The sequence below is a fragment of the Rhinolophus ferrumequinum genome, chromosome 10 (genome assembly GCF_004115265.2).
Source record: "Rhinolophus ferrumequinum isolate MPI-CBG mRhiFer1 chromosome 10, mRhiFer1_v1.p, whole genome shotgun sequence".
Taxonomy (NCBI): Eukaryota; Metazoa; Chordata; class Mammalia; order Chiroptera; family Rhinolophidae; genus Rhinolophus; species Rhinolophus ferrumequinum.
The window spans coordinates 82,744,035-82,765,654 of NC_046293.1; the positions used below are offsets into that span (position 1 = coordinate 82,744,035).

The window sequence follows — 21,620 nt, forward strand, 5'->3', positions numbered from 1 at the left end:
ACACACTTGAGAAGGAAGTGCAGGGGAACTCTGAGAGCCAGTTACACCGAGGAAGTCCAGAGCTGGGGTATTTATCTCTCCTGGGGCAGGAATTGGTGACATCCCATCCATGTGGTCCATTCCTCTCCTCCCCCTGGGTGGGACCCTCAGTTTCTGTCTCTTTCTTCCTTATTTGGCTACTCCGGAACTGTCATGGTGTCAGATGCATATGGGAGTCCTAGTAACCACAATGTAAATGAGATTATAATGACATTAAAATTAGCTAAAGGCCTGGTCTCGGCCATAGGGACTAACCTTGTTGGATGAAACTGGTTCTTGTTTTTCTCCAGCCAGATACAGTTACTTGTTACTTGTGTGACCAGTGAGGTGTGTCACTTTGTGTCATCGAGGAGGTGGTCAGTTTCTTAGGCTACTTACCTTGCGTGTCACACTCTCTTGACCTAATCACCTTTCAGTGGCTCCACCTACAAATACCATCACATTAAGGATTAGATTTAAACATGAATTTTGGGACAATACAAGTATTGAGTTTATAACACACTGTAGTACAACTTCTCATATGAGTATTTACAAACAGTTGTAAAGTAAAATAATTATAAGAATAAAAAATTACCTCTATCACATCATTTTAAAAACTTGTTATAAGATTGAAAAAAGTATTTTTAATTTTTTTATTTTCCTAAGATGATGTGGAGGCTATTGATTTTAGATCTTTCTTCTTTTGTAATACAAGCACTGAATGCCATAAATTCCCTCTTACCACTGCTTTTACTGCATTCCACAAATTGTGATTAAGTTGTCTTTTCAGTTTTGTTTATTTAAAGTATTTCAAAAATTTCTCTGTTTGACCCAAACATTTGTCTTCTTTAATCCAAAAGTTATTTAGAAGTTTATTGTCTAATTTCAAATATTTAGGGATTTGTCAGCTATCTTTCTGTTTGATTTATATTTAAATTTCATTGTGTCTGAGAGTATACTCTGTATGTTTTTATTCTACTAAATGTGTTTAGGTGAATTTTATGTCCTAGAATGTGGTTAATCTTGGTGACTGTTCAGTGTGCCTTTGATAAGGATGTGTACTCTGCTGTTGTTGGTTGAAGTATCCATAAGTATCAATTACATCAAGTTGATGCTGATTGTAAATATATTCTGATTTTCTGCCTGATGACATCATAAGACTAAAGTATTTTATTTTAGCTTTATTTATTGATTTATTTATTTATCTCTGATGCCCTTTCTTTCTTTAGGTAGATCCAAGTGTGTGGCTGATATCATTTTTCTTCGGCTTAAAGAAATCTTTTAACATATTTTGTATACAGGTATGCTGGTAATGAATTCCTTCAGTTTTTGTTTGTCTAAGAAAGTTTTTATTTCTCTTCCATTTTTATATTTTGAAGCCAAAACAGTACTTGGTAAATAATAGATATTTCAAAAATATTAACTAAATAAATTAATATGTGAATGAATGAATAAATGCATGGAATAAATGCATCTATTCTATTGGAGTTTTAGGTATGCCAAGAAGAGCCTTCTCTTTAAATTATTTCACCAATAGCCTGCTTAGGCTGGAAGTTCTTTTGGAGTTTCACAGATTTCAGTCTGGACATTTTTTCACATTTCTGGAATTGTATTAATGCAGAGAAGTCAATATCACTTAACAGTCCAGCAGAAAATTTGCATAAACCTAAATACAATTGTTTGAAGACTGTCAATACTGGCAAAATTCACATATTTACCTTGGTAAGATTTTCTTCCTTGTGAAATTTTGAAAAGAAAATGTCATTAATATTATTAAGTCCTTTCCTTTATCACAATTATATCTGCATATTTAAAAAATAACTGCTGAATTGTTATGCTTACTGAAGAATTTCCATACATAATTTACTAATCCAATGCCTGGCACATAAATAGTTCTTAATAAGTAGTAATTTTCTAATTGATTCACTAAATGAATGCCTGGGCTTAACTTACACATTTGGTTGAGAGATGTGGGTTTGCTATACTGCATATCTATCTCTTGCTCTACAGCAAGAATCAGTAAACTTTTTCTGTAAAGGGCCAGGTATTAAATTTTGCTTTGTTGTCCATAAATGTCTATTGTAACTAATCACTCTGGCATTTTTTAGCAAAAGCAGCTATAAACATTGTGTAAACAAATAGTCATCATGGTGTGCCAATAAAACACTTTTTTTTTTTTCTCCAATCAGGAAGTGGGCTAGATTTGGGCCATGCACCAGGGAGTCCTGACGTTTGTCCTGTGCCCTATAGTTTTCTATTTCTAATGAACATTCCCTCTAGGATATTCCATATACACCTCAATCTCAGCATGTTGAAAACTGAATTTATCACTGTTCAACAACATAAACATTCTCTGTACATTTTCCATTTTAGGAATTGCCTAAACCATCTACCCAAATCAACCGTCTAAGTATTCTTCATATGGTACATCTCTTCTTTACCTCCACTGGTGCTCCCTTCATTGAGCTTCTCCCTCACTATGCTGCAAACAAACTATTGTTATAATTTGCCTCCAATGTTGCCTTCCCCTAATCCATGATCCAATAAGCCACCATATGTATACAATTTAAGAATCTTATTATGATATTTGTTTCTTAAAAGTCTTCAAAATTTACATAAAGATAATAGATAAGAGGATAAACTTTCCACATGATCTTCAATTCAATGTTACGTCATTTAATTTCTTGAACAATCAGAACATCTAGCAATATTGGATCATTTTTTTTATTTTTTTTTTGCCTAATTGAAAACATTTAAGGAAAGATATGCGATGTGTTTGCCACAGCACCAGGAATCATAATCCATCAATAGAGCCTCAAAAACCATCATATCTTATTAATAAATGAATTAATATCTCTCAAAATGATTGCATATGACCTTTAAAGTAAAATACAATGTAGGAGCCCATCAATCCCCATCCTCTAGAAGGAAAGCTCTATGAGGGCAAGAACTTTGTGTGTCTTGTACATTGCTCTATCCCAGCCTCAAAATAATGCTCATAGTAGACCCTCAGTATATACATGTATATTAGGTGAGTGATCAGAGACAATGCTAACTTCTAGAATTGGAGAGAGAAGGAAGCTGATGGGACTCTCCTCTTGCTTGAAAACTGTGTTACAAACACACTTGCCTGTGTTGAGTAAGTGGCAGAAACAGTGTCCATCTGAAAGGGCACACACCTCTACTAAGAGGATCATTACTACTCACCTCCAAGAGTCCAGGGCCATTTTAGAATATTAAGGGTGAACATCTGGACTTTTATATGAAATTCAACAATTTTAAATATTTGCCAAAGTTCCTTTTGGAATACTTTCAAGTCTAAACAGAACACAATTGCAGGACACATATACCCCATTATCTACCCATTTGCAACACCTGAACTCTACTTTTGATGGCTGCTTAGTATTATAATCATTATCAGATCTTCAAATCATTATCAGATCTCCCTCTGATATCAAAAAAGGTTAGCAACATCATTGCAACCTGTTCATGAATGATGTTGCTAACCTTTTTTGATATCAAAGGGATTATTCTTTATGAATTTGTATCAACTGTACAAACAGTTAACCAAGTTTACTATTTGGAAGTGCTGAAAAGGCTGCATGAAAAAGTTAGGTAAGAACCACCTGAACGTTTTGCCAACAATTCATGGTTTTTGCATCACGACAATGCACCAGCTCATACAGCACTGTCTGTGAGGGAGTTTTTAGCCAGTAAACAAATAATTGTATTGGAACACCCTCCCTTCTCATCTGATCTGGCCCCCGATGACTTCTTTCTTTACCCAAAGATAAAGGAAATATTAAAAGGAAGACACTTGGATGACATTCAGGACATCAAGTGTAATATAATGACAGCTCTGAAGGCCAATCCAGAAAAAGATTCCAAAATTGCTTTGAAGGGTGGACTAGGCACTGGCATCAGTGCATAGCTTCCCAAGGGGAGTCCTTTGAAGGTGACCATAGTGATATTCAGCAATGAAATATGTAGCACTGTTTCTAGGATGAGTTCGCGAACTCAATTGTCAGACCTCGTATATATCATGAGTGTGCATACTCTGTGCCTTGGGGTATGCGTCTGAAAACATAAGGAAACAACAACCTCTCTCACAATTGTGTGATCATCTAGTAAAATAATGAGTCCCACAATGGAAAGTTTCTTTATAAATGATAAAGTATTCTACGGGAGTACTTGAGTATTTGTGTTATTCCATGGCTCTTTGATACACTAAGTTTCATCAAAGCTATTAACGCTTAGCTCTGAGTAATTTCTGTAGTGTTTTGTTGTTTTTCATTTGTGTAATCACTTGATATTTGTCCATCCTTTCAGTAGGCTATAAGCTGACTATCCCTTAACAGCTGCTCTTTGCAATAGAACAAGGAAAATACTTTTCAAAAGCCTTTCAGAGGCAAAGCAATGAAATTTGTTATTAACGGTCTATTTTGTACAAGGCTCCTGGATGTCTTTGGGCAGTTTTGGAGCAGGTTCAGAGTACATAGTCATGAGTGTGAGTGAGGGCTTAAATCTAACCTTTAATCTACTATTATTATTGTTATTATTATTATTATTAATTACTGTTATTATTTAAAGGGTGGTCCGTCTTCTAATTTACCTGCTTAAAATGAACACCTTTTGATTTCCCATCAGCTCATCCTTCACAAAGTCTGTGCTAGCACTGAGTCACACTTATCATGCTATTGAGAAAAAAAAAGAACTGGGCTTTTCAGGTGTGTCTAGATAAAATCGGGGATACTGTTTCATCTTTAAAAATAAAATAAAATAAAATATCGGTCTAGGACAAATAACTCTTAGAGTTCTTTATTTATTTGAATTAATTAAAAAACAATCCATAAAGCTTTCAGAATGGGGCTGGAGAGCTTTGTTCTCTGACATAGGGCAACAAAAGTTACAGAGGGGTTGTTGCCAGAAGAGTCACTGATTAGTTTTAGAGAAAATGCACTTTATTTGTATGAACAGAGATTTTATTAACGTAGGAGAAAAATCTATAAATTAAGTATTTTAAAGTATGAAATTCATGTTGAAAGACCTAGAAATACTCATGCACATGATCTGGAGTGAGGCTTTCCTGGAATCAGAAGAACGTCATATTCAAATGTCATTTCTTCAGCAATAGCTGTAAATTTGTAAAAAACAACATCCCCTATTTATTAGTACCACCTTTAGTTACACTGTATGTGTTTTTCCTGGGTGATTATTCAAAATTTTGCAATCTAGTCTTTAAATGAAAACATAAACCAAAAGTATTTATTACTAATCACGTGTACTCACTTCAGGGAATTTCCACTTCATAGAAGAGTGTGTTCCAGATGTGTGTTATAATTTACTTCTCCTGGAAACATTGGTAGAAAAAGAAAACTCAGATTCTTAAGTCATCATCTCAGACATTGTCTGAGAGCAGAGGAAGTGGTCCTCAGGGCAGAAGCACTCTGAAATTCTTTCTAAATTTTAGCCTCCAGACACCAAGGAGAGGCAAACGTGGTCAAGGACGGATGGGTAGGCAAATAAGTAAAGTACATTCTGAGGATCCAGAATTCTGTGTCAAAGCATAGCCAAATATGCTACAAACTGGCTCTTAAGAAGCCATGAAAACAAAATATATATACAGCAGAGATGAACTTTTTGGAATACAATGTTGTAAATGATTATGAAGAAATCAAGGGGTAATTAATATTATTTACATTTTCCTAATGCTATCCCACCCGAAGTCCAAGGCTCTCATGTCTTCTAGTTGGCATAGGTTCCCTTTCCAGACAGAACCCAAGTAAAAGGTCCAATTTGTACTCAGTGGAACGGGCATAAGGCATCTCCTTTTCAGAAGGGCAATTTCTGTCCTAAAGGCCATAATTAACCTCATCTATTAATAGCCATTTTTACTAGTTTCTAAAATAGAACAAGTTCATCTTACTGTTGTATTTTTTTTACAAAATGTTTTGGTTTCGTGCTAGATTAAAAGGTAGAGTTAAATGGACATGATACATTGTTTTGGACTTCTTTTGCTTTGGAGTAATCTGTATTTTTGTAACCAATTTTTACTGACAGAGCCACAGAATGACAGTGTGGTTTAAAGTTGCCGATGACGCACAATGTGTTCATGAAAAAAACGTTGCAGAAATGCTCTTTCTTTTCCATTATGTTCAGTTTCTCCAAATAGCGGACATGTCACTGAGGCAAGAGGGTTATTTGACTCTTTCATACTTCTTTCACCAAAACCTCCTCTAGAGTATTCCTCAAAGTATATTAATGGCAAGTTACCCACTTACATCAAAAAGTCTTTCTCGTCACTCCAGCATCACATCTGGAATTCATGGCAGCTCACCTTCTAACCTAGCCCTTAGACCTCAGCCTGGGACTCAGCCCTCATCCATTTGGGTAGAGGGAGAGAGTGTGGTGCGGGGGTCAAGTGTTTGCTTTTGCAACCTGTATTAGTTTCCTATCTCTGCTATAACAAATTACCATAAACCGAGGGGCCTGAAACAACACAAATTTATTATCTTACAATTCTGGACATCAGAAATCAGAAATCAGAAATGGTCTCCCTGGTTTACAATGAAGATGTAGGTAAGGCTGCTTTCCTTTCTAGAGATTCTAGAGTAGAATCTATTTTCTGGCTTTTCCAGCCTTTATAACACTACCCACATTTTTGGCTCATGGCTCATATTCACAGGTTCTAGGCATTAGGTCGTGGACACCTTTGGTGTCTGTGGGGAATCATTCTTCTACCTATCACAGAGTCTGACTCAAATTTGAATCCTTGCTTCTCTGATAGTTGAACATATCACATTATCTACTGAAGACTTAGCTTCCTTAAGAGAAAAATCTGGACGTTTGTGCCTTATAGTAGTGATAACAACAATTTAGTAAACATTACGTGCCTAGTACTGTGCTCAACTGGATGGAATTCAATGATCTCAAGTGCATAAGCCCCAGGAGTGCTTCTCTATTCATTCTGTTTCCTCCCATTTTTACCCCAGAGCTGTGGGTGGCAGCAATCATTGGTGAGTGGATTTGCCCTTAGTAACCTTCATTTTTTTTCGTGAATGGTATGTCCTACTGTTTTAAGTGAGGATGGGAGTAGATATAAAATATAGACACTACCAAACCCATTTGGCTACTCACCTAAGCCACATCCTCCAATCTAGGTTTTATTTGCAATTGAGCTGAAATGTTTATCCTATCATTTTATCTCCTATATGCAAGATGAATGTTGTTTCTGACTTCCTAAAAATTCTGTATCCCTTCTATACTGAAACTCTGGATATACTCACATCTCCAGCTGGGACTCAAAGGCAGATCTGAAACCAAGGCCTTAATCTTAACTGTTATTCATCCTAGCTTACATGCTACAATTATTTTAAGGTTTAAATAATTTTATGAGCCAATATTTTACTGATAATAAATATTCAATAACTGTGAATTCCTGCCAACTGCCCTATGAGTAAAAGAAGAATCAAGTAAACTAGAGCCTTTAAAATATTACATAAGGTAATTGTTATATTAACAAATTCTTCATCAGTAGGGCAAATAATTTTCAAGCTAATAATTGATTGGTTTGTTCATTCATTCATTCATTCATTCATACATTCAATTATTATTTGTTTACTTCCTACAGAAAATATAAGTAAATGAGTAAATGAAAATGAGTAAGACTAAGTATGGTTTCGAGCATGGCATTTGTGGTTTTAAATGAATATAGAAGAATGAAATCCAACTATGTCCCTATAACTCTCAGAGGCAATATTTCTCTTTTTTTTTTTCTAATATAGAATAACATAACTAAAGAAGATAAACTGCTTGGGACTTATAATAAATAATACCAGTTCAGCTTTGTAGCCATAATTTTTACTTTCATGATCCCAGAATGAATTCATCTTTATATCTCCTTACAATAATATGTTTTGGTATTACTCTAACAGACAGCGTCTGAATATTACATCTCCTATAATAATAAGCAGGCAGTGTTAAGAAAATTTTATTTGCTTTTTAAAAATATATTTGTGGACAAGATACTCTCCAGTATTATTAGGCTTTCTGGGGAAAGCTAACTACTAACACTTACTAACAAACTCGTGACAGACTTCTTTTTCTGCTACAGCTGGTGATAAGTTTTTCAGATCAGTAGATATTTCTCAGGACATCAAATACAGGATGATATCAGCCTGTCCCTATGGGATTAGTCTGCACAGATATTGGTGTTTTTGAGGAAAAACAGTGACAGATGTTATATCATTCACTTTTGTCGTTGGGCAGATTTATATACGGTAGGCATGCATTACCACATAGCTAATGTTAAAACCAGAATCTCCACATGTAAGAATATACACTGTTGGTTTAAGAATGATGAATACCTGCTGTATCATCTTGTGCTATAATAATCAAGTAGAATGTGGAAATTTTGCTCTTTGGAAAAATAATTTTGAAAGCCAGCCCTGATTTGATTTTTTTTTCAACTACAAAATTTGTGAGCCCTTTTATACATGGGTGCTTTTGATATTTGCTTGAGGGTGTGATGATTTGCAATGTAAGATCACATCATAATTCACAGACTAAGCTCTGGAGTCAGAAAACCAGAACTTGAATCTGAGTCATCCGTTGGAAATGCATAACCTTGAGGAAGTCATTGACCTTCTCTAATATTTATCTGTAAATATTACGTGTTAGCCTCAGATATCATAAGCTTTTATATGTCATTTTCATTTCTTAACATAATACTTGGTATACGGTAATACTTTTTAGGTATTATTACTACTTTATATTAGTTAGGGTTTGAGCAGAAACAGAACATTCAAAGTTTCCATTTGAAAAGACTTTAAATGAAGGGATTACAAAGGTGTGGTCAAGCTATAAAGACACTAGAGGGAATGGGTGATCATCCAGGAGGTCACTGAGTAAGTGCTGCAGCAGAAGCAGGGGGTACGGCCATTGATACAACATACTTGGCAAAGAGAGAGGTGAGAAGAATCAATGTTCCCCTTGCTCTGCAAATGTCTCTTCTTTGTCAGACCCAGGGGAAGCCAGAGACTAAGAAAACACCATAATGAAATCCATAGAGGTCAGCCTTCTGGGCCACAGGACAAGTCGGAGACGGCTCATAGCGTATAGTCAGCAAGGCATTAAATTTAACGATTACCTCCGGAGGTCCTGTATCTCCTACAGCATGAATTGTGACAGTCTAGGCCTGCTGGCCAAGCAAGTGTTTTCTCTGTCCTATCCAGAACACAGCTGTGGGCTCCACCCAGCCCCATTGCTCTGGAGCCAGCTACTCTCTTTCAGTCATGCGAAATTCTTTAAACATAAGCATCCCGAGGTCACAAGTCCACAAAACTTCCCTGCACTGGAAGCCTTCTCAGCCTGGCCTGGTATTGGAAAACCATTGCCAAGATTGCTTACGTATGAAGATAAGGTGTAGGCTTAGCTGTGTGATTGTATTCAATCTTTTCTTATCTTTTCTGAGATGAGCAGCCACACTATCACCACATTTACCTCTCCCAAAGACACACTCTTTGGACACAAGAGTATTTACTTCGCTTTTCAGGGTCCTTACATAAAACTCTGAACAGAAGAGGGTGAATTTATTAAATATAAACTACTTGTGGATAGCTGCCCTCTACATCCGTAAATTTAGTTTAGGAACTCCTTATCATGTGGAATGATTGGTACTTTTAAATTGTTTCAATTACAAAAGTATTTCAGGAAGAATAAGATACTGGCATGATGTGTGATTAAACAGAAAACATGTTTTTATAACATCTCTATTGCTTTAGAAACAGCTAGATATAATTTAAAGCCGAGGATTGAGGTAAATTTCTGCCTTTACTACTCACTAGCTCAGAGAGCTCATGTAACCTCACTGAGTGGCCATGCTTTCATCTGTGACATTCATGTATTAATATTTGCCCTGCTCTAGATAAGAAATCACAAAACAGATGGGAAAATCTTTATGCAAATTATAATTTATTTGAGAAACATTCTTTTTTCTTTTCTTTCTCTGTCTTTCTCATTCTCTCTGTCTTATCTTTATCTTTCTCTCTCTCTCTCTTTTTCTGGCAACAGAAACTCAGTTGTCCTCTAATTCAGGAAAGCCCTGGGGTTTTGGTCACAAGTTACCATATTTTGTCATGTATAATGCGCACTTTTTTGCTCAGATTTGTGAGGGGAAAATTAAGGATTCACATTATACATGGGTAATATTAATTCTGTATCTATACAAATGTTTTTAATTCTTTTATTAATACTTATGAGTTAAAAGTGAAACTCTAGAAATCAATAACGATATGCAAAGTAATACCCTGGAATACTATAATTGGTTTTGTTGAACTTACGATGAACTTGCAACAATGAAGAGTTCTTGGCCCTCTATGATACATAAATATTGCAAATTTGTTACTGGTACATAAAAGTTCTTGTACCTTGTACCTGTTCTTGTGTTTTGTAATTATTTGTTACATAAAATTTCTTGTGCCATAATATCTTTAAAAATAAATGCTAAAATTCCTTTATAATACAAAAAAAAAAAAAAAACCCACCAGGTACCTAATGTAAACAAATAAAAATTTGAATTAAAAAATTAAAATAAAATATTTTTCCCTGAAAGTTTAGGCCAAAAACATGGGTGTTCATTACACACAGGAGTGCATTTTACAGGGCAAAATATGGTACGTATTAACTACTTTTGAGATTTTAAAGAAGTCATATAACTCTAAACAGATAATATATACTTTTAAAGATATATTCTTTTAAAAGCATATTGAAAGATATATTCTTTCAGATATAAAAGCATATTTAGATATATTCTTTCAAATATAAAAGCATATTTAGATGAAGATATAAAAGCATATTTAAAGATATATTCTTTTAAAACCAAAATATGTTTAATTTTATCTTTCATTTTTAACTTTAAATGTGCAGTGTTATTTAACTATGACCATATTTGATAGTAATTATGTTTTGAGACCTGGTTGGTTTTACAATTCCTTGCTAAGAATAATATTGTTTCAAATAATTTGATTGATAATGGTTAATGCAGTGATGCTGTTAGTATAACTTCAAAAAATGTTTATCTTCATTATAAAAGAATGATATAGTATACCAGATGGAAATTCACTTACTCCTTAGGGGTAAGGAATGCAAATAAAATAGCTACGTAATAACATGTTCCAGCTGCACTTTTGGGTTTAGCAGAGGTCCCAGTTGTGATGTGACATCTGAAAGTTTTTTTCACAACATATTTTTCCGTCTGAAATTTGTCATGTCCAGATACAAGATCTGCCAAGTTACAAAAATCTACACAGATGCTAGATTTTTAAAAAGAAGGGATTTGTACAAGTTAGGAATTGTTCAGTAACTACTACTCCCCCTATTCCCCCCAAAAAATGCAATCCAACAACTCAAAGAAATGTTGTTAAATAAATCTATAAAATAAGCAAATTTGAACCTGCTCTAAGAGTCTTTTCTTAAGTTTTATTGTGATATAATTGACATATGACATTGTGTAAGTTTAACGTGTATATTGTGAAGTGATTACCACAATCCGATCAGTTAACACTTCCATCACGTCACATTTTCACGTGTGTGTGTGTTGAGAACATATAAGAACTACCCTCTTAGAAACTTTCAAGTATAATACAGTATTGTTAACTATAGTGACCGTACTATACATTAGATCCCCAGAGCTTATTCATCTTATAACTGGAAATTGGTACCCTTTGAGCAATATCTCCCCATTTCCCCCACCCCTAGTTTCTGGCAACCATCATTTAGCTCTCTAAGAGTTTATCTTTATTTCTTTACATAAAATGCATCAAAAGCCCCTGATAGAGGGAGTTTGCAGATATAAGTGTCCGTGTGTGCATGTGTGTATGTGTGTGGCGGTGTGTTTTCAAAATATGGACCATTGTTGGGAAACCCAAAAGCATTCAGGAAATAGACATTCACATTTTCACCACTGTTCAAAAGGCCTCATGCTTGGTGGCTCTGCATCACTGACTATCACAATACTAGGTCAGTCAGTTGGTGTAGTGACGGATGTTATTAATTATGAGTCAAGTGAACTGACTTTAAGTCCAGATTCTCCCATTTGCATGCTTTGTGGCCATGACGACCATCATTAAACTTTGTGGACCTGAGGCTCTAAAATGAACTAAAGAATCTCCAAGGGCACTCTAATTCTGAAATACATTGGAACTTACTCTAATTTTAGAATTCAATTATATGTGGCTTACATTGGCAAAAAAAAAAAGTGGCCTCCAAATAAAAGGTTTTTAAAAATTATAATAGATTTTATTTTTTAGGCAGTTTTAGGTTTACAGGAAAATTGTCCAGAAAGCACAGGGAGTTCCTGTATACTCCCTGCTCCCTTCTCACAGTTTCCCTATTACTGTTTTACAGGCTTTATCTTGCATTAGTGTGGTGTATTTGTTACAATTGAAGAACCAGTATGGATCCAAAAAAATTTATAGTTTCTATTAGGGGTCACGCTTTATATTGTATAATTTTGACATGTGCCTAATCTTATGTATTCATCATTACAGTATCAAACAGAATAGTTTCAACAACCCTAAAAGCGCCCTGTTTTCCACCTATTCATTCTGGTTTCCCACCTCCTGAACCTTAGGAATCTGATCTTTTCACTATCTCTATGGTTTTACCTTTCCCAGAATGTCGTATAGTTAGAATCTTAGAGTATATAACCTTTCCAGAATGTCTATCTTCTCTTAGCATCACGCATTTCAAGTTCCTTCATGTCTTTTCTGGCCCGATAGTTTATTTTGATCACTGAACAATATTCCATTGTATGAATGCCTACTGTTTATCCATTATCCTATTGAAAGACATTTGGTTGCTTCTAATTTTTGGCAATTATGAATAAAGCTGTTAGAAACATTTGTAGGCAAGTTTTGTGTAGCTATACAATTTTATTTAGGTAACTATCCAGGGGCATGATTGCTGGATTGTATTTTAAGGCTGTGTTTTAATATTTTGTAAAGACTGACACACTGGCTTACAAAGTAGCTATATCATTTTGTCTTCCCACCAGCAAAGAATGAGAGTTTCCATAAACAAATGTTTTTATTTTAAGAAATACAATCTAAATAAAGTCAGTCAAAATAGCTCCTGAGTATGAATAGTTTAATAAATAAACATCAATTATCTTATACTTCATATCAGGAATTGTTTATACACAATAAAAAAGCATTTAATATATGTCTGATAGAGTTGTTTTACAGACTTTACCATCCATTAAAAATATATATATCTTTTTATTCTGTATACATGATATTCTGTATACTAAGATATTCTGTATACATGAAAAATTGTGTTTTTGCACAAGACCTTTTAAGAACACTTTTAGCTACATGTGTTAATGTTTATTACATTTCATGTATGTTTATGTTACTGCAAGCTATGTATACAATTGCTGAGTCCCAGGAATTTCTATAACACCTCTGAGATAATCACAAGTCAGTGTTGATATTATGAACCTCAGTACTTGGCCTCTACTTGATGCAGATGTTTTCCAGTGATTGGCCATGTCTTAGTGAGATTCAAGCACATAACAGTGAGGATCCCATGTATAAAATATTAAATTTTTCAGGCCTCAACACTAAATTTTGGAGCATGATATTCTTTTATAATAAAGCTATTGATTTCTTCTCCGCTTTCATTTATTTCTACTCTTCACATCTAAGACTCCAGATACAAAGAAATCATTGACGTAAGAATGTTTGCTTTAGTCTTGAACTTCTGGAAACCAGTGTTCCATACTGGATTTGGATGTGAGTCTTTGAGTCAAAGTGCGTGGTTGAGCTCCCAGTTTCTGCAATTCTGGTATTCAAAAATGGGTAACTCATTTAACTTTTATTAGCCTCAATTTCCCCACTTACAAAAACGACTTCCAACATGGAGTTGTTACATGGATTAAATAATACAGTATCTGTAAGCATTTTAGCATTGCAGAGATAGCAGACAAAAAATGTTAATGAGTATGCTTTTCATGTGTTTTTTTTTTATTGTCTGTACTCTTTCTCGGCCTCATTTATTTATAAAATGCCCTCAGGGATCTTCTTTAGCAAGCCTACACTCTCCCCTACTAGCAGGTTGAATGAGTTCTCCTTGCAAGATGGGTGTTTCTTGTTCCCGTTATCCTAAAACGCATCACCCTATATAATTTGTTGTCTTTATGTTTCTGTCACTAATATGTAAATCCCTTGATGTTATAGACTCTGAGTTATTCCTTTGTTATTGCCAACAGTGGAAACACAGAAGTTGTATCACTTAGGAATCCTTCAGTTAAAATAACAGAAAACTGGACTCAAGCTCAGCCCTAAGCCAACAGAAGAACTTAGTGGGGTGAATAACTGAAGACCAGGCTTTAGGTAAGGTTTGACCCAATGTCTCAATTACATTACAAAACTCTCAATTCCTTTTCATGCCTCAGTGCCTTTTCAGTTCGGTTTCACCTAAAGGCTGCTTTCTCTTGGGGTAGTGGCTACCAGGCTTCTCTTAGACTGAGCAAGAGGAGAGAACACTGTTCAGAGGAGCTCTCTTGAGAGAGTAAGAAAGCTTCTTTCTCAGGAGCCCTCAGAAACCACTTCCCATCCCCTTGACCTGCAGCAGATCATGTACTCATCCCTGAAGGAGATGAGCATGGGTTGTACCTATTGGCTTAGGTTGGGTGGATCCTACCTAGAGCTGTGTTTGGGGTTATCTTTCCCCCATTTTGTATGAGCTTAACAGAGAAAAAAGAAACCAAAGTAAAATTAGAGTCACTGTTACCAATAAATTAGGAGTGGCAAATACAAGGATAACACCCTCCCTTTTCAGAGGCTCAACACTGGGTCAGAAAATATCACGCGACCTAAGATACGCTAGCGTCAATGAAAGAGCACAATTCCCCCATGTCTACCCCACATCTACCTCTATAAAATAAAACTCAAGTTAGGTGCTTGGGAGCTAGCTTTCAATCTGTTCATTGTAAGTTGCCTACAGGGTTTGAATTTTAATATGAGCTTCATGAGAACAGGGTCCTCGTTTATTTGTCTGCTGCTGAATTCCTGAATCATAGAACAGTACTCGATATATAGTCACATACAATAAGTATTTGTTTAATTAATTAATTCACTTAATTAATATTTGCAGTGTTTCAAGTTTACAAGTGGAGAGAAGACCCCAAACGTACAAGCTGTGGTAAGACATTCACATTTGTTCTGTCTCAATTATTAAGGTGTCCAAAAGTTCTTTGCCAATGACTAATTTACATGGCATTAGAAAAAAGGGAACAAATAAAGACCATGTGTTCCAAAGAACTTGTTCAAATCATGTGAGCAGCTGCATCATAAGATAACAAATAAAGAAATGAGAGCAGTGAGGCAAGGACTTTAGCCTTGTGTGCTGGGGGAGAGCAGAGTTAACCTATTCCAGGCTATTCTCAGTACAGCAATCTAAGCGAGGTGTTAAAATGTAATTCACAACATGGAGAGATTCTCTGCATAAAACCTTGCAGTGGCTCTGCATTTCCATTTTAAAAAAAGCAGTCAAGATTTTTAAAAGGTCTACAAGACCTTCAGAAACAACCCCCCACGGCCCCCCACTACCAACACCTTTGTAACTTTTCTGACTTTCCTTGTGATACTCTTGGCCTTCCTCACTCTTTTTCCACCGTCACTGCTTTCTTGCTGCTGCTCACATAAGCCAGGCAATCTTCTGCCACAGGGCCCTTGCATACAATCCCTTTGCCTGAAAAACTCTTCCTTTACATTGTACAACTCTGCCGAGAGCAACCTCTCTATGAGGCTAACATGGTCACCCTTTTTAATGCTGTATCCTATTCCTCCCTTCCACCCTGACACTAAATCTCCCCACCATGCTCTATCTTTATTTCCATACTATTTATTATCTTCTCACGTGCTACATAATGCATTTGTATCATCGTACTCATAATTCATTTTCTATCTCTCCCACCCATATAAGTGTATACTCTTTGAGGGTAGTGATTATTATTTTGTTCACTGATTTATTCTGAGGCATAGAACAAGACTTGACACATAACATAGTCTCAGCACATATTTAGTAAATAAATGATTGAATGAGCCTGCACTGGATTAAACATTTATTCAAATCAGTAATTCGGCTTATCTCCTGTAGAACAGTGACCCAAAAGAGCAAATTGAGTGTCTGCCTTTTTGTCCAACGTGCTATGATTTATCTAGGCCTCCTTTATGTCAGAAAACATTCTTGCCAAACCAAATGTATTTGGGCATATTTAATACTCTGATTTTTGTCCTGCATTTTGATGAAGCCCAACTCAAATTGAACTGAACAACAATAGAACAGCCATCACAATGACCAGTTCATAGCCAATTTTGGATTTATGAACATTTGTCAAACATCCACATAAATTTTAAAATTTTGAGCACAGGCTCAAATATATGCTTTATTGCTCATTACGGTTGAAACGTGAGTTTTTCTAGCAGGACGCTGCTAGGTGTGGAGATTGTATGTTTAACCATAGAATGGCACATACTTTTATCGGAAGAACAACCATTTCTAAAATATTATGATCCTACATTTAAACTTAATTTTAAAGACCTAGCCAAGAAATACTGTCTATTTTGTCGGAATTTTAATTCGTACAGAAACAAACACATATATGAGAGGGAAGTTCTCCTTGGTCCTCTTTTTTTTCTTTTCTAATCAGAATATTCCTTTCTAAACTTTATTAACTGAGACCAGTAATATCTTCTTAGAAAACAGTCAACTGTTTTCACAGATTGTGATTGTCTCAGTCCGTTCGGGTTGCTATAACAAAAATACCATAAACTGGGTGGCTTGGAAACATTTATTTCTCACAGTTCTGGAGGCTGGGAAGTCCAAGATCACGGCACCTGCACATTAGGTATCAGGTGAGAGCCTGCTTCCTCACTGAAGTCCTTTTTGCTCATTGTAACCTCACATGGAGAAAGGGGTGAAGGTGCTCTCTGTACTCTCTTTTATAAGGATGCTAACTAAGTCCATTCATGTGGACTCCACCCTTTGACCTAACCACTTACCAAAGGCCTTGGGGGTTAGGATTTCAACTTAGGAATTTTGAGGGGATACAAAAGGTCATCTATAGCAGTGATTATTTGGCACTGTTTTGTAAATTAAGTTGATAATAGAACCGTGTAAATGCAGTGATTCTCCGCCACTGTTTTGTTCTTCACAGCTTCGTTCCTTGAAGATAATTAGTTTTTGTGTGTTTTTTTGTTTCTTTTCTTCTTCAGAATTCTTTATTTATATCTGTTTACCATATGTGAAGAAAGAATAAGGGCTGAAGTAGCAAATGCTATACCTTTAAACTGCTTAGATGGCTTTATTTGCTGCAGACTGAGCCATGTATTTTCCCTGTGCCAGGCTTCTGACAGACTCTTTTCTTTTCCTATGAAATCCTACATCTCTCAGAAATTTCTCACCTGAATTTATCCAAGCTTTGCTCTTCAAAATTGGGCATTTTTTTATTTTATGACAACCTTTTATTTAATCCTCCCCTCTTTAATCAACCAAAAATTTTCTTATTCTTCACATAATTTATCCATCCCTTTCCTCAATAATTCCAATACATATGTTTAGCAACTTGTATGAGCCAGGCACTGTTCTAGAGAAAGGAAACACAATAGTGAACAATGTAGACAAGTTCTCTGCCCTCATGGAACTTACCAGACATGGCCTCTTTTCCCCTAGTAAATCATACCTCCCTATATATCCCACTCTTGTGTAGCCATTCTCCTGAAATCTGGGCTTGTTCTGTAACCAATAGAATGCTGAGGAAATCATGCTATGCAAATATTAGCCTAAAGGGTAAGAAGGATGGGAGATTCTGCTATTGCGTCCTGGGGAAAGTTACCCACAGGCTCTGACTATCCTGCAACAGTCATGCTATGAGAAAGACACCCTAGATACATGCAGAGACCATGTGAGTGAGGCCATCTTGGAAGTGGATATTCAACTGGTATGCCCCATAGCTGGTGTCACCTTCAGCTGATACAAACCCCACTCACCATGACCCAAATTACAAAATTATGACCAAGTAAACAAAATAATTGATGTGTTAAGCCACTAAGCATTGGGGTAGATTGTTATATGGCAATAAATAACCAAGCACAAGATCTTTTCAGATAAGGTTGATTTGAAAAGAGTCAAAATTTGTCAAACATCACCACTCCCAACTGCCCCACTATATATTTACAAATTTGGAGAAGAAAATGTGTTTAACAATAATCATATAAACAATAGCCATATATAAAAATAACATTCACTTCCATGATACTTTATTTATTTGGCTAGTTATATATTTATTTATATATATCTTATTCTTTCATTCATTCAATATTTATTTTAATAGTAATTGAGCTCCTAGTTAGTGCCAGGCACTTGGCACATGAAATACATTAGTGAATAAGACTGATCAATTTCACAGAAACAGTGAAAGATAATCCATATTTGTACTGTTAAGTCACTATGTTTGGGGTAATTTGTTACATAGCACTAGGTAACGAATTGAGGAACTCTACTTCAGACTATTTACCTCCACTCCCAAACTCACATTCCTGCTTATCCCAAGACCAAGACAACTTGGTTGCTTATAAAACATGCACCCTGTTAGAAGATAGACCTAATTTCAGATAGACAGATTCATAACTTCCTAACCATGTGTCTGAGCTAGTCAGTGGACAGTTTTGAGCTATCTCTTTTTGCATCTTAGGAAAATCGGGCTGATAACATTTATTTTATCTGGTGCTCTGAGGATCTAATGATACAAACATAATTGTAAGCTCCTTTGTCATTTCTGCTCACATCACATGTTCCTTTAGAAGAAGTTCTCTAACTACTAAGTTGATAACGGAATTGGGGAGTGAGGAGTAAGAGCAGATATGAGAAGCCACGGGATTAGCTGCTATTGAGGCCTAGGCATGGCATGGTTGGGCTTGGAGAGAGAGGGGTAAACATAAGACATATTGAGAAAGTCAAAGGGACAGAAGTTCTTCTTGGTGGCATCCATTCATACATCTTTAAAATTTTTATATTCCTTTTAATGAAGCTCCACATATTTAGTCTAAATATTTTCACGTCCTTTAAACATTTCTCATGTATGATATTTTTCATTTATATGTAAATATATTTTAATCTGTCCAAATCCTACTAAATTAAGATACCCAGAACTGAAAGAAATTGTCCAAGCATTTACTATCCAATAGGGAGTTGGATTATTGCCACCCTAGTTTTAACTACAGTATTTCCCTTAATGAAATTTGTAATGATTTTATCTTCTTGGTGATGAAATCATTCCCCTAGCAGACACTGAATATACTGCTAACCCAAAAGCTGCTAAGTCATGGAGTCTTCACTTTGTACCAGTGAATTCTTTTGACTGCACATATGTGTAAGTCTCATATTTACCCTTGGTAAATTTCACCTTAGAACACATCCCTTCTCCCCAGTGTATCACTGTTTGTTTACATACAGATTTGTCCAGAGGCCTATCTGGTCTCTTCCTCATAGCTTACCATAAATTTCAATTTAGTTAATTTTACCAAAATTATGGCTAACTGCACGTAGGCCTTTATCCATGTGCAGTGAGAAATATTATATAAATAACTAGAATATAATCAGCACCAAAAAGTAGTTGAATATATATCTAAAAATCATCTCAGTAAGTATAGTCCAAATATACACGTGATTTATATTTATTATATTATGTTTCTTCCATAGCATACACTGATTAGGAATTCATTCGTTCACTCATAAGTGTGTGTGTTTGCTACGTACTTTGTTAAGAGCTGAACAAGACAGACTAGGTCTGTGGCATTACAGAGTTAATGAGAAGCAAACAATGGCACCCGTGACATGGGGTTAATTCTATTTCACTTACTTAATCTTTGCCTGAATTCTGCATGTGTAATCATTTCTAACTGCCAGATTAATTGCGACCTCATCGCATTAAAATGAATTTCAGAACATTTTGTTCTACTTCTAAGAAGGAACTATTTATCTTAAAATTTTAGGCTGTTTTTGCAATGCCATCAGACTATTTCAGAATGTTTGATTTTTACAGCATATTTATGATATTAGTGGTATTGCTTCCATCGATTTCATATATATATATATATTTAAGATAAAACTAGCCTCTTTTGGTACATCAGCAATTATTTTTTTTTTTAGTTGGCATCATTATAATGGTTGAATGTTATGGTTAGAAGAACTATTCTGTTGTAAGTTTTATTTCCTTTCTTCAGTTGGTTGTAATTTTGCCTTTGTGGTGTAGGTACATTACATCCAAGTGCCTATTTAAAACGAAAAAGGTCACTGAAGATGCAGAGTGCATTCAGTGGACTACACTGACCCAACATATAGTACTGCAACCTGGTGTGTGAAACGAGATTGCAAAGAGAGCTTAAACATATCTGTCTATATATGCCTCATGTTGTGAGTTATGGAGAAGCTAGAAGTTTCCCCAAGGTAGATTATAGGTTTGGACCCAGATTTTCTGCCTTTCATTCAGTGGTGCTTCTACCTCACTGCATTTAATGATTTATGCTGGAGCACATACAGGTAAAATGAGAATGGCTGTGTGCTAGTCATGAGTCAGTTTCATGGGGTTCATTATGCTATTCCCAACTTCCGTCTTTGTTTAAAAAATACCGATGTAAGAGGTTTACAAATAAGTAGGAAGAGCTCATCTCTCATGTTGTATGTTATAATTTATAATGCAGAGGTAACCAAGTATAATATTACATAGTTTTTAAGGAAAGTAAGCACAGATTGCCAAATATTTGCCAATTTAAAACATGCATTCATAAGCTAACAAAAGAAACTAGAAGCTGTTCTAGGAAAAGAAGACGTGCTGTAGGATCACCATTTCAGCTTTGGTAGAAAGTTATTCAGTTTTATTTTTGTGCTGTTTGGATTTCAGTACTATTGTAAAGTATTATTTCTATGAAGTCTAAAATGTGAACATTTGTGACATTTTATATATCATATGGATTCATTTTATACTCAACTCAGTAAAATATTAATCCAATGGAATTCTACTAATTGGGGCCCTGCATTAACATCTTCTCCACTTATTTGTATAAGAGTATAATGAACACAAATAGCTTGATAGAGAGGATGTAGTCATTGAAAAATAAATTCTAGGATATGTCTTATGATTTCTGCAGATTTGGTACAACCTCTTAGAAAAACTTAAACTTATTGCAAGTTAGATGGTTTCGAGATACATAAAGATACGACATCTCTGAAGGAAGATTGGGCTGCTTAAGTTACACAAAATGTACTCAGGCCACAGAGTATGCAATGAATTTTAGAAAGTTGCTAGAACAAGAATAAACAGAAAATAGAGGCTTTTTTGGGTATATTTTAAATAACTAGAAAATTTAATAAACAGAACTAATCACCTTCAATGACTTAGGGTTATTCAATGAGCTTCGGGATAGTAATACTATGGAAGAAAATGTATGACTCAGACAAATGCAGTATTGATGACAGTTCTTAGTGTTGACATAGTCACGGAACTGGCTTATTTGATGTTTATGACAGAGAACGAAGGA

At 35.4% G+C, this 21,620-nt stretch overlaps 1 long non-coding RNA gene across 1 annotated transcript; it reads left to right on the forward strand.

The window, feature by feature from the left end:
* The first annotated feature begins 1,630 nt into the window (after positions 1 to 1,630).
* LOC117028932 (uncharacterized) lies at positions 1,631 to 15,215 on the forward strand. Its single transcript, XR_004424161.1, has 3 exons — positions 1,631 to 1,740; positions 14,288 to 14,411; positions 15,175 to 15,215. It is a non-coding gene; the product is annotated as an uncharacterized LOC117028932 (long non-coding RNA).
* Positions 15,216 to 21,620: the final 6,405 nt, after the last annotated feature.